The sequence below is a fragment of the Camponotus floridanus genome, unplaced genomic scaffold (genome assembly GCF_003227725.1).
Source record: "Camponotus floridanus strain SB8 unplaced genomic scaffold, Cflo_v7.5 scaffold259, whole genome shotgun sequence".
In the NCBI taxonomy this organism is placed as follows: Eukaryota; Metazoa; Arthropoda; class Insecta; order Hymenoptera; family Formicidae; genus Camponotus; species Camponotus floridanus.
The window spans coordinates 111,413-126,074 of NW_020229391.1; positions in this window are offsets into that span (position 1 = coordinate 111,413).

The following is a 14,662-nucleotide window of genomic DNA, read 5'->3' on the forward strand; positions in this document are numbered from 1 at the left end:
TTAAATATCGAGAGAGAACGCTAGACAGTATTTAGGAGAGAGAAATAATCGACATCCAGTTAGTTTACTTATAATTATTTAAATATATTAGACAATGATGGTACAGATAGAAGACGGTATAACAGAGATAAGATTAATATAAGAGAGAATATTCGATATATGACAACAAGAAAAAAAAACAAACGGAAAAAAAAGATAAATTTCAGAACATACTAATCGAACAGCTGAGATTGCGAGACAAAGTATTCACCATTTATAACGGCTGACGCGAAGGTCGAGAACAATAATAACGATAACGAATCTCAAAAGATGTGATTTAAACGATAATAAGAGCGATACGGAACGAATATAATTTTTCACGACCCGCAATGAGAATTAGATAATCACTCGCGGCGAAAGGCTCTATACAATTTTAGAACGAATTATGTCAAATTTCGAAACATACGCAGAGGCCTTAGCCTCGCTAACGGATTTCAATATAATATGTATTATTTTTCCTGCAATAACCCACGGTAGTTAGCGGTAACTAAATGCCAGAGAAGATTTAAGATTAGACTACAGCACACGCGTACAATTCCAGAACACACTTGGAGGCATGAGCCTCATGTACAGTTTCGATATCACTCGAATTAAACTTTATGTGATAATTGACGGTAACTTCTACTGCAGAAAATTAACAACGGCTAATAATGACCGATATATAACACATGGATATAATTTCAGTATAAATTTAACGACATACATATCTTACTCAACTTCGATATAACTCGAATCGAATTTTCGGTACGGTAATCGGCGATAATATTTCACGATATTTTTTTGGCAGAAAACAAAGGCTTTGGTAAACGGTAGCGGTAATGATGTTTATGCGGAAACTGTTTGCTCTATTTAACGGTCTTATCGCGACCTTGTATACTCGGCAATGAAGACTCGAAGTTCGAACAATAGAATTTTCGAATAATCGATAACGGAAAGATGATTCAGCGGAGATTTCGCGTTGACAAATATTCTTGCAGAGCCGTTTGTTCATTTATACACACGCTCGCGAAGAAATTTTTCGCGCAAATCCCGCCTTTCGCGGAAGAACGCGATATGAAACGCCCAAAATTGCCACGTCACGCTAGAACTTAAATTTCGGCACGTAACATAACGGTAACATATATGCTTTAAATGACACGATACAATATTTAACGGTATTAAACGGTACAAAATCTCACGGCACGAGACTGTCGGCACGAACCCCCTGAGAGGAACAAATCCACGACACCCGGAGACAGCTGGCGTCCGGCAATTAACGGTACAAGTACAAAGACTTTACGCGATAATTTCTACGGAATATTCGTCGCCCTGCGACGGTATCTCGAAATTATGACGCCAACTGATCCCGGACGAACAATAATTATGCTACCTGTGCGGCGGCTTACAATGATCGATGTCGACGGCTTACTGTCGACGGCTTCCTTCGGGGTCACTTCCTCTAGGCTCTTCAGGATGTGTGCACGTGACACGAGTTCACCGAACAGTAATGAATCTCATCTGCGTCCGCGAGGCCCTCAGATCCCGCGCCGATCTTCCGCGCATCCCGCAGAATCGGGGGTTGATTCTCCGCCCTCTTCAAAGTTACAGCTGTTTGACAGCGTTGCCCTTACACAGGGACCCAGAATCCACGGGCGACGGTATCTGACGTATTTCTGATTCTTGGAGACGGGACCGGCTGGCCAGGCCGTATCCTCGTCTTTTTCGGAATCTTCTTCATTCCCCAGTCGGCCGCCTGGGAGGTTATCTTCAGCTCCGTCGTCCGGATGTTCTGCCGTCTTTTAATCTGAAATTATTCGGTTTTAATATTTTGCAGAATTAAGAAAGCTACGGCGCGGGATCTCATTACATGACCTTTTGTTTTCTTGCGGTATTTTCGGTATCTTCCGGTATAGCTTCTTCTCCTCTCGGTATCTCGCTGTATCCTCATATACAATGGCGGTATCGCACGCACGCACAGGCCGTCGCACTCGTTACATAAATCTTAAATTCACGCTAAAAAGTCTAGACAGTAAGATTATAATTATTTTAAGTTCCCTTTCAGCGTTGCCCTTACCAGGCCAGATCCACGCGGTATCTGACTATTTTGACGGACGGCTGCCGGCGTATCCTGTCTTTTTTTTCTTCTTTCGGTATTATTTCGCTGTCGTGTTTTTTTTTTTTTTTTTTTTATTTTGCAGAATTAGAGCTACGGCGCGGGATCTCATTACATGACCTTTTGTTTTCTTGCGTATTTTGGTATTTTTTTCTTCTCCTCTTGGTATCTCGCTGTATCCTCATATACAATGGCGGTATCGCACGCACGCACAGGCCGTCGCACTCGTTACATAAATCTTAAATTCACGCTAAAAAGTCTAGACAGTAAGATTATAATTATTTTAAGTTCCCTTTCAGGCGCGAGGAACGACCCCGCGCACGCTGTTCCTCCTCGACAGGGTAATTGTGACGGAGCTCAAAAAGCATCACGTCATAGTACATATGTTTTTGCTTGTTCGGTATTATTGTAATGTCATCGTCGACATAGACTCATTCTGATGTATTTTTTTTGACATAATTAGACTTTTGGAATAAACTTGTTTTCTTGCTCTACAAGCCCTTTATAACTAATTGTATTTTTGAATAAGTAGAGCCTTGATTACTTTTATTTAAATAATTTCAAAAATTGATCTAACTATCGATTTTTCTCTGTTTTTTCATGACTAAAAACTGGGAAATTAAATAAATTTTGATTAACTTTATTTGAAATGATAGCAACATATCTGCTGAAAGTACACACACAAGTTCTCGATCGATTTAGCTTTTGAGATATCGTGATCCGTTTAAAAAACATAATTTTGAGGAAAACGTAAAACTTTTCATATCTAAAACTTTTCGTATTTAAATGAATACAAAAAATCTTCTTCTTATTCAAATAATTCGAATTCGGCTGATTTTTCTTGTCTTTGATCAATCCTGGCTTTTTTGCAGCTTCTACGGATTTATGTTTTAAACGGTAAATTCGATATTTGTTATGTATGAGACTTTATTGTTATGCACACTGAGAATCCGTCATAAAAGTGGGAATCTCCCACCCCCCTTTCTCTCTCTCTCGTGGACTCACTTAATCTATGTCCTGCGACGCCGTTGCCCGCCTCGAGAACGCCGATCTCGAGGAGGTAGCGTGCAAGGTCTTGGCCGGTATAAAAATTAGATTATAAAAATTCAATAGGGTATCTGAGAAACGGTATCGTGCGGTAACTGAAAATGCGGTAACTTATAAGACGGTAACTTAGGTAATTGGGCGCCAGGCGCGGTATTTCCGCGCCACGATAACGATACGGTAACGGCAAGATCCGGTAACCCCGGGCTCAGTATTTGGCAGAGGGGCAGAGTTCTTTGTGAATTAGATGTCGAGAGAGAGCGCTAGACAGTATTTAGGAGAGAGAAATAATCGACAGTCAGTTATTTTACTTATCATTATCTAAATATATTAACGAATAATAATGGTACAGATAGTAAACGGTATAACAGAGATAAGATCAATATATGTATAATTCGGTATCAAAAAAAAAACCAACTAAGAACGAACAGATAAATCTCGGAATATAAACAATCGAAGATCCGAGTTTGAAAGACAAAGGACTTGACTGGTAACGACTGACGCGAAGGTCAGGGATCGTGATAACGGAAACGATCTATTCAAAATGTGTGACTATAATACAACGATGAAAGCGGTAATAAAGTGATGGATAATATCTCTCAACTCGCGATACGGAAGCTCAAATCATAATTTACAGCGGGATAATCTTGCATACGCGAGATACGATACTCAGTCAAATTTCCAAACACGGCCGGAGTCGTGAGACCCGCCGCTAGATTTCGATATAAATTGAACGGTATTTCTTACAATAATTCACTAATAATGAGCGGTAATCGACTACAGGATAGAACTCGCGGTCGGCGTACAACCAACACGTACGACTTCGGAACACAGGTCGAGGCACGAGCCTCGCGCGAATCTCGATATTAATCGAACAGAACTAAATACACTAGTTGACGGTAATTTGCGATACAATTATTCAACAGTAACGGATAATGAATAGAAGATCATAATCGAGTATCCTGTTAGTATCGTTTCAACGGCACACGTCTCTTCAAAAATTTCGATATATCTCGAATCGATTTTACGGTACGGTAATCGGCGATAATATTTCCCGGTATATTTTTGGCAGAAAAACCAAGGCTTCGGAAAACGGTAGCGGTAACAATGTTTATGCGGAACTGTTTGCTTTATTTAACGGTCTTCTCGCGACCTTGTGTACTCGGCAACAAAGACTCTAAGTCGAACAATAGAATTTTTGAATAAGCGGTAACAGGAAGATGATTCAGCGGAGATTTCGCGTTAACAAATATTCTTGCAGAGCGAATTGTTCATTTACGGTAACACACGCTCGCGAAGAAATTTTTCGCGCAAATCCCGCCTTTCGATATGCGATACGAAACGACCAAAATTGCCACGTCACGCTAGGACTTAGATTTCGGCACGTAACATAACGGTAACCTACACGCTTAATATGACACGAAACAACATTTAACGGTAATTAACGATATCAAATTCTACGGTACGGCACGAGACTGTCGGCGCGAACCCCCTGAGAGGAACAAATCCGCGACACCCGGGGACAGCTGGCGTCCGGCAATTACGGTACAAGTACAATTACTTTACGCGGTAGCTTTACGAAATATTCGTCGCCCTGCGACGGTATCTCTAAACGACGCCAACTGATCCCGGATGAACAATAATTAGGCTACCTGTGCGACGGCTTACACTGATCGTCGGCTATGGCTTCCTTCGGGGTCGCTTCCTCGTGGTTCGTCACACGTGTATTCGTGGCACGAGCTCACCGAACAGTGACGAATTTCAAGTGCTTCCGTGAGGTCCTCGGATCCCGCGCCGATCTTCCGCGCATTTCGTCAATTTCGGGAAAAATGGGGATTGATTCTCCGTCCCCCTCAAAAGTTGCTGCTGTTGTACGGCGTTGCCCTTACGCAGGGGTCCAGAATCCACGGGCGACGGTAACTTGTGATGATGCCGATTATCGGGGACGTGAACGGCTGGCCAGGCCGTATCCGCGTCTGCTTCCGAGATTTCTGTTTTCCAGTCAGCTGCCTGGAAAGTTGCCTTCATCACCGTCGTCTGGATTTGCTACCGTTTCTTTATCAATCTGAAAAAATGCAGATTTAATCTCCCATTACATTATAAAGAGCGGCGGCGCGGGACCTTATTACTTGACCTTTTGTTTTCTTGCGGTATCTTCGGTATCTTCTGCGGTATATCCGGTATCTTCCTATACGGCTCCCTCTCCTTCCGGTATCTTGCTGTATCTTCATGTACAAAGGAGATAACGCACGCTCGCACAGCAGCCGCACTTTATTCGCGGATCTTACATTAAGACTAAATAGGTCTAAACAATCAAAGTATAGTTATTTTAAGTTCCCTCTCAAGCGCGAGGAACGACCCCGCGCACGCTGTTTCCCCTCGACAGAGCAATGGTGACGGAGCTCAAAAGCGTCACGTCACAGTCCTTGTCTTCCACTCATTGTAAAACGCTCTTAAAGAATAAAGCGTACGATCAGTGCATCATTGTGTCACTATCAATCTCCCTTCCTACATTAAAAATACAACTGGTGTCAGAAGTAGGATCTCATAAGCTCAAGAGGAATACGAGCGAATTCGTGGCAAAATCCAATCATCGAATCTGCGACTACTACAAGGGTTAGATCCAGGGATCCAAGATGGATGTTCCCCCAGAGCTATTACAAGCGATCACAAGCATGATGGTCAGCGCTATCTAGTCGTCCGCGGCGCAAGCAACGACTAATGCAAGTATTACTGGTGAGACATTGGCGTCGCAGTCCCGAAGTCACCATCGCTCGCAGTTATTGGCTGCGTTCAACAGAAAAAGCTGCTTTGCAACTGTTGTAAAATTCGTAAACTTGATTAGTGTAGGCTCTTAATTTTGGCTAAGTCTAAGAGCATACATCAATCAGATTCACGAATGCAGCCAATGAATACCGATTAGCGGAAGGATCTTCAGTTGAAGATTATTTTAAGAAATTCGATTGGGCCCTCTAATTGAGTAAGATACTCGAAGAACAATACGCAAATTATGCTCGCGTATATATGAGCGGCGAATTAAATAATGTATTCAAGTTTTTAATCAACCCGCGGCCACTAGAAGACCTAATCTACAACGAGTTACGTTCAATATTAATTAGCCACTTTGACCGCGCAAGAAATAAATTTGTGGAAAATATTAAATTCCGCCACATCATACACAAAGGGAGAAACTATTGCTGCTTTTGTACTATGCCTTAGACACAGCTCTGCATATTGCATAAATATTGAATACGATGAGTTCCTTGACAGCATGTTAATCGAACAATTTATACATGGGCTTTTATTACGTGAAACATGCGACGGTATTGTAAGGAAATTTTGTATTTAATCAAACCCAGTTGCAAGTTCAAAACAGACCGACGTTTTGCTAGTTACACAAAGCATCGCATCAATTACATCGGACGCATACGTGGAAGTTACGATAGGGACTACTTCTCGGAGACTGAATCTCTGTCGTTGATGATACCCAGATAGCCAAATCTGTTACAACAGATTTTCGTCAAACACCCATTACAAATTTTAAAGGCAGAAAGACTACAGTTTGCATAAGGAAATTGATATGTTCGATCATGTTGCCAGCATGTCAGCAGACATACAACAAAATCTGTTCACATAACTGGACAACAGATCGTCAATAGAAACCGAGCAGAACTTGTTGATATAATTGACGGCACATTGATGGCAGAAACCGAGTAGGATCTGTACGGCGCAATTTTGACAGCAGATTGGTAACAAAAACCGAGCAGGATCTGCGCACTGAAATTTGATATTAAATTGTCGACAGAAATCGAGTAAAACCTACTGATGTAATTGACGGCACATTGATGGTAGAAATCGAGTAGGATCTGTGCGGCGAAATTTTGACAGCAAATTGATAACAAAAACCGAGCAAGATCTGCGTAATGAAATTTGATATCAAATTGTAAGATTCAAAGTTGCGAATAGATGGCGTTAAGGGCAAATCAGTAACTGCTGCCGTCACTACATAACGGGTGATAAGGAAATTAAGCGACACGAATAAATACCCGTACGCGTGCCCGAGACTGGCTCTCTGGCTCTCTAGCTCTTGCCTTCGAACAATAGAAGAAAAGCAAGTGTTATAATAGTGATTTATTCCTTAAAGTACAAAGTCTCTCAGAATATTCCATCTTACAATATACGTCCTCGATCTCCGGCACCAGGAGAAATAAGCGAAGAGCATTCCTTTCAGCCTTCAGAAGTGGGATTTAGCTCTCTGTCTCTCAATCCGGAACGGATAGATATTCTACCGGCTGCCAGAATTTTTTGTACGGCTACAGCTCAAGGTCAAGACACCTGAGAGGGAAAAAGGGCGTTAGCACGGAGCACGTGTTTGTAAAAATGGATCGTGCAGCTTTAGAAAGACTCACAGTCGAGCAACTGCGACAAGAAGCGGCTAGATGTTGCCTATCAGCGACGGGGACGAAGTATGACCTCATCGAGACGATCATCGCCCATCTTCAGAACGGACCGGTCGCAGAGCTGCTGGAGTCAACTCCGGATCAGGAGGATGCCGAAGAGGAAGCAGGCCCTTCAAGACGAGCGAATTCACCGGAGCAATCGGATGTCTTCCGACAGATGGTTGACGCATTGCAGGGCGTTATCCATCGGCAGGATGAAGAACGAGGAAACAAAGTTGCTTCCAGGAGCAGCAGAGGCAGCTAGGACAGCTGATGGATGTCCTCAGGGCGCAGAGGAGCATAGGTCCACAAGCGACGGACGCCGCTCCAGAGCCAGTCATTCCAGACCCCGTTCCATCAGGATCCTCACCGAGGTCGATTCGGAGCCAGGAAGCGGGTCATTCCAGGGCCTCCGCGTGGTCGAGCGGCAACTCGATACAGACGTTGGCTTCTCAAATCCCGGAGTTCGCAGGCAAAGAGAAAGAGAACGTGTGATCGTGAGTCAGGAAGATCGAGAAGGTCGCTTCATGGATCTAGCGACGGAGTTACCTTGCTGGCAGCCTCCAGCAAGTTATCGGCTCGCCGGTGGTTTGATATTCAAACCGGAGCAGCGGTCAAGTCGTGGACGGGCCTCAGAGACGAACTGATCAAAATCTTTGATCAGAGGGTCTCGTTCTTCAAGACGATGCAGCGGATCGCAGGAAGTGGTTGTCTGGCAAGGAGACCTTCGACGAGTACGTCATCGATAAGCTAGCTCTCATGCATCGGGCGGATTTGGCTGAGATCGACAAGATCCACTTGTTGATTAGCGGCATCACGCAATCATCATTGCGCGGCATAGCGCTATCGATAAACGCGGTGACGGTGGACGTCTTCATGGAGTCCATGCGGCGGATCACATACGGCGTTGCTGAGCAGGAGAAGAAGTCGGCGGCAAACATGACGACCAAGTCCAAGGAAAGCAGGAATTGCGGGAAGAAGGGCCATGGTCACAAAGATTGCAAAGGTGAGGTAAATTGCTTTTATTGCAAGGAGAAAGGACATCGACGGTTCGATTGCCCTCTCCTGAAAAAGAAGGACTCAAAAGGACAGAGACAACCGGGAACATCGGCGATGGCGGCTGGAGTCGACCGAGGCGACGACGGCTGGGGTTGCGGAGGATCATCCCACAACGAACGTGGTGGCAGTCGTCCAGGAGAGTCTTCGTCAGCTCGTCATCGATGGTCCACATCGATAGCCTGTTGGGTGAGCGAAGAAATTTTAAAGCGTTAGTAGATATAGGGAGTCCTGTTTCATTTGTAAAAAATAGCGTATATTGCGATTATATAAAACCGGCGCGCGTTAGATTAAGTCCGACATATAGAATATTAAAAAATCTCAGTAATCAGTCATTAGAAATTTGCGGAACAGTTACAGTTCAAATATTATTGCGTAGAATCCCCGCGATTAATTTTTCAATAACTTTGTTTGTATTAGAAAACGACTCGTTTCAAGCAGATTTGATTATAGGTCGTGACTTTTTAACAAAGGAAAAGCTAACTTTAATATTCGTGCATTTAGCTCAAGGGCAAAATAATAACATGGAATTGTTTGCCTGTTTGCCTCTTAACATTGAAGACGAGAACAATAGCGACGAGCAAACAATAGACAATCTTCCGATCGACTTTGAATATAAAATACAAAAACAACTTAAAACGATATTGCGAGAGATTAAAACTAAAGATATCGTATCGATAGAAGTCGAGCAGGCGGTCAAGGTCAGGCTCAAAGATGAGTCTGTATACGCGTATGCGCCACGGAGATTCGCACATTCCGAGCGTCTCCAGATACGCCAAATCACGGATGATCTACTTCAACGGGGTATTATCCAGCCGAGCGTGTCCCCGTATTGCGCGAGAATCGTACCTATAAAGAAAAAAAAAACGGTAGCATGAGACTATGCGTCGATTTACGACCATTAAACAGTAATAAAACAGAAATATCTTTTTCCTGTAATCGAAGAATGTCTCGCTAGACTTGGTAATAATAAGGTTGTCACATTACTTGATTTAAAAGATAGCTTTCATCAGATTATAAGGTTCATGAGAATTCAACAAGTATTTTTACTTGCCACACCCGATGGACAATTTGAATTTAAACGACTTCCATTTGGTTATTGCGAAGCACCGGCCGAATTTCAAAAAAGATTAATACAGATATTGAATCCATTCATTCGAGATGATAAAGTAATAATTTATATTGACTGACGTATTAATTCCTTCTAAAACGATTGAAGAAAATTTAGAAACACTCAAAGAAATATTGTTGATTCTTAAAAAATACGGTTTCGCGTTGAATTTATCAAAATGCAAATTTCTCCGAGGTGAGATAGAATTTCTCGGATATATAATTTCTGGAAACGATATTACATTGAGTTCACACACGATATTACATTGAGTTCACACGGAAGCTGTTAAAAATTATAAGCAACCGATAGATCGTTTACAGTTACAAAGATTTTTAGGCCTTACGAATTATTTTAGGCGGTTTATTAAAGATTACGCGAATAAAGTTCGTCCGTTACAAAATCTACTCAAAAAAGACTCAGAATTCAAATTTGATAATATGTGCATCGAAATATGTGCATTTAAAATATTAAAGTCTGAACTCACTTCGACTCCAGTGTTGTGCTTATATAACCCGGCTGCTGAAACACAGTTGCACACGGATGTATGTTGTACGAGCCTCGGTGCGATTTTGCTTCAGAAGCAGGCAAATCACTCGTGGGCCCCGATTGCGTATTTTAGTCAGGCCACAAATAGCGTTGAAAGTAGATATCATAGTTACGAATTAGAAATGTTAGCTGTTGTACGTGCTGTAAATAGATTTCATTTATATTTGTATGGATTAAATTTTACAATTGTCACAGACTGTAGTGCGATAGTGTATGCGGTGAAGAAAGCGAATTTAAACCCACGAATAGCGAGATGGACTCTCGCACTTCAAAATTACAGATTCGATATTACTCACCGATCTGGTATGTCACACGTAGACGCTCTTAGCCGTAGTATAGCGTACATAAATGAGCTTCCTCTGGAACAAGAGTTGAAATTCCGACAGTTGGCCGACTCTAAAATTCAAGAAATTGCAAAAGAATTAGAAATGCAAGACAATGATAAGTTCAATTTAATAGATGGTCTTGTATATCGGCGTGAAAATGAGCACTTGAAGTTTGTAGTGCCAGAATCTATGATAGGGAGCATTCTGCGAGCTCACCATGATAATATGGCATACTGCGGTGCAGAGAAAACATTACATGGTATAGGACAAAATTATTGGTTTCCTTGCGAAGGAAAGTGTATAATTATATTGAGAACTGTCTTACCTGTCTTATGGCGAATGATTCTTCAAATAGATTCGAGAGAGAGACTGCTCTATATCCATTGCCTAGTTCACCGTTGCAAATACTGCATGCTGACCACTTCAGTCCACTGCAGGATATACCTGAAAGTTACAAACATATATTAGTAATTGTAGATGCATTTACTCGATTCACATGGTTGTTTGCGACAAAGTCAACTGGCACTAATGAAGTTATATTTCATATGAATAAAATCTTTAATACATTTGGAAGACCAGTAGAATTAGTAACTAGAGGAACAGCCTTTACGTCAAAGCAATTTATTGAATTTATTAGTCAGAATAATATTAAGCATAGAAAAGTTGCAGTAGCGGCACCTTGGGCTAATGGAATGGTGGAGCGAGTGAACCGATATCTTAAATCATCTTTCACTAAATTATTAGACACTTCTAGCGATTGGAATCAACATTTGGGAACGATTCAATATATCATTAATAATACTTACTATTCAAATGTCAAATCCAGTCCAACGAAGCTTTTGTTTGGTTTTGATCAGCGAAATCACACCGATTCTTCTTTTGCTGAGTTCACTAAAGCCCTCGCAACTGTTGATACTGATCTGGAAAATCAAAGAGATAATTTTAGAGATAAAGCTCTTCAAGCGACTGAACAGATTAGAAACTATAATAAAATTTATAAGGAGCATAGTATTAAACCAACATTATATAAAGAAGGTGATTACGTATTAGTTAGAGACACTAGAGACACCTAGTATTAATTCTAAGTTTAAACCGAAATATAAAGGTCCTTACTTTATAGCGAAGAGCCTTGGGAATAATCGATATGTCATCCATGACATACCAGACTTTAATTTAACAGCCAAGCCTTTGAATACAATACTGTCGTCTGACCGGATAAAACCATGAGTCAGGTTAAACGAATCCGAAAATAATTAATTATATATATTAGTAATAGAATATTATTTTGTTGTGCAATTAGTTATATCAAATATATGTTACACTGTGATAATAAGTACAAGTATATGTAAAAAGAGATGTAATTACCTTTGTAAATTAGCTCATAACAAACTCTTGTCAATCTTCACGATGTTAACCAAAATAATATTGCGTCTAATTATTAACATTATAAAATTGTTACCGATAAAGTTGTAAACTAACCGACGCACCGAGACAGCGCGAAAGGCCAAGATGGCTGAGCTGTAAGATTCAAAGTTGCGAATAGATGGCGTTAAGGGCAAATCCCAGTAACTGTCGCCGACACCATATAACGGGTGATTAGAAAATTAAGCGACGCGAATAAATATCCGTGCGCGTGGCCGAGACTGGCTCTCTGGCTCTCTAGCTCTCGCTTTCGAACAATAAAAGAAAAGCAAGTGTTATAATAAAGTGATTTATTCCTTAAAGTACAAAGTCTCTCAGAATATTCCATCCTACAATATACGTCCTCGGTCTCCGGTTCCAGGAGAAATAAGTACGAAGAACATCCCTTTCAAAATTGTCGGGTAGAGCGTGCTGATGTCACGGGGCAAGGAGGACGTAGAACTGGCCAATCAACTGGCAGCATAGCAGCTGATTGGCCAGTTCTACGCTCCTCTTGCCCTACAAAAGGGGCCAAGGAACGAATTGTTGTCGCGGAATGTAACTGACAGTACATTGATGGCAGAAACCGAGCAGGATCTGTGCGATGCAATTTTGACAGCAGATTGATAACAAAAACCGAGCAGGATTTGCACACACAATCTCTGATAACAGATTAACGGAAGAACAGGATTTGCATGATTCGATAGTTCCTTTATTTACCGCTACGTGAGCTGTACTTTCTCGTAATCTAATTTCTGTCAGAAATATATATGTTCGAAATTCATAATTATTATCTCGATCTGAAAATTCGAATAAATAAAATCCGCATTTTTCTATCGTAAAACCCGAAAATTCGAAATTAGCGGGCGTCGAGAAACTTCTCGAAAAATCTGTTTTCGACAAAAACCCGACCGTTCAAGTTATCTCTCGTTTTTTTCGGTGCCTAAGAAACGCTCAGTATAAACAGTTGACAATAAGATTGTCAACCGTCGACAATGTTTAAGCAACAAAAGGGCATGCGCGCCCATACGTCACGATCAGCTGATCGCCAATCAGCTGATCGAAAAAGACCGTGCGCATGACAAGTACAAAAATCTTAACTCCTGATCTCATCGGCGGCCAATAATGCGGCGCCCTGAGGTCACTGCTAAAATATGAAATTAATTGGTCCACGCCGCAACGGGTCCAAAATCTCGCTCGCAATATAATGGGCACCGCGCGTGGACCCGAGAAAGTCTCGCACTTTTCGCTAAACCGCTTTCACAGTAAAACCGCTTCGCTAAAAAACCGCTTTGTTCAACCGCTTATTGTACACGACCGCTTGCTCACTCGGACTTTTCTCTATTCCGGCATTATTTCAGTGTCTGAAAATAATTATATATATTTTTGTGTAAAACTTTATTATTTAACACTAAAAATTAATCTACTAATTTAGGCAAAGATTACTGCTACGGCAAAGGTGTACTATGCAAATAAAATTTAAGAAAATAAACTTAAACTTTAATCGTTAATATTCATGTCTATAATATCATAACATGTACAATTTCGTGCTCGCATACGTTTCGTCCTATTCCAGGACCTTCTCAATGCTGATAGCGAAGTTTATAAAAACAAATTACATAAAAAAGTTCAAATCGGTCGCTCGCAATAGATTATACATAATAAAGGTCAGAGTACAAAAAAAGGATGACAACGTCGAACGCAAAAAAGAGAGAATTTATAAGTCGTTACATTTTAAAATTAATGTTGAGAGACAAACGAATGTAATGAATAGATTTAAATTAAGAATTCGAAAAAGGGACGGTGCGGCTGTCTACGTGCATGCACGTTGAATATGTTACTCACCTTCCAAGAAACACAGGGATCGCAACTGTGTGAAAAGCGGTGCAAAAAGCTGTGGCAAACAAGCATAGGGCAGAGATGCTGCATACCCATTAAGCCTTGCACGGCATATAAAATCCATCAAAAATTTTTTTAAAAGAAAGTGCAGAATCTAAAAAATTAAGCTGAGCAGAGCAACACATTCACATGCAAACATGTATTAGCCAAAGCAAATAAGTACAAAAAATCATACAGAAAAAGAATCTTTTAAAAAGACATAAAATTGAAATGTTAAGTTATAACATACTTGATAATCGAATAGTCTATTATAAAAAAGTCAAAAAATTCTGTACGCAGAGAAATATGTAGTAAGTAAAGCTAAATTGAAAATATAGTTAATCAGAGCTTTTTTAATATTGATGAAGGAAAATTATTGAAACGTTGAGAATAAGTGAATATTTGTCTGTTAAAAGATAGGCAAATGAAGGAAATAAATATCGTAATATCACAACAAGTAAGCAAAGACAAGATTAATAGGGAATATTTGGAGAAGCTCAAAGAAAATACATACAGGTGTTCAAAAGCCGTCAAATAATAATGTTAATGTAAATGGTAGCACTTAAAATCAATCAAAATTTCTGAGACGTAGAAACAGCGTGTGTATCATGCGGGATCTCGCTGCGTACTGAAATTACGAGTTATCGAAATGTACGGCATACCGAAGACAGGGAGGAAGGGGGGGCAGGCAAAAGAAATACAGGAGCGGATAAATAGATATAATGGAAAA